The sequence below is a fragment of the Etheostoma spectabile genome, chromosome 4 (genome assembly GCF_008692095.1).
Source record: "Etheostoma spectabile isolate EspeVRDwgs_2016 chromosome 4, UIUC_Espe_1.0, whole genome shotgun sequence".
NCBI lineage: Eukaryota > Metazoa > Chordata > Actinopteri > Perciformes > Percidae > Etheostoma > Etheostoma spectabile.
This window is the reverse complement of record NC_045736.1, coordinates 215,934-216,201: the sequence shown is the minus strand read 5'-3', so window position 1 is coordinate 216,201 and position 268 is coordinate 215,934. Positions and strand designations below refer to the sequence as shown.

Here is a 268-nt window from a genome sequence, read left to right as displayed (position 1 = left end):
CATGATTGATTCCACACAACGCTCATTGGCAAGTACACATCTCTACTTTCATATTGTTATCTGCTTATTCAATTGTATAGCATTTGAAAAAAAAATTGAAGTGTTTTTGAAATAGTATTGATTAAAAGTTGACATATTCCAGTCTGCGATTATCCATCAACATCCATCCCTTTAATTTTAGACTAAATAATTCCTAATTTCTGCTTTTCTAACTCTAACATTAGGTATAATGTCCTATAAATGAGGTTTATTGATCATAAATTCCAAA

General features: G+C 29.1%; 1 protein-coding gene across 1 annotated transcript in view; it reads left to right on the top strand.

Annotated features, from left to right (window-relative positions):
• Positions 1-268, top strand: part of htr2aa (5-hydroxytryptamine (serotonin) receptor 2A, genome duplicate a) — a 121,073-nt gene that overhangs the window by 81,767 nt on the left and 39,038 nt on the right. The gene's annotated exons all lie outside the window — the stretch shown is intronic.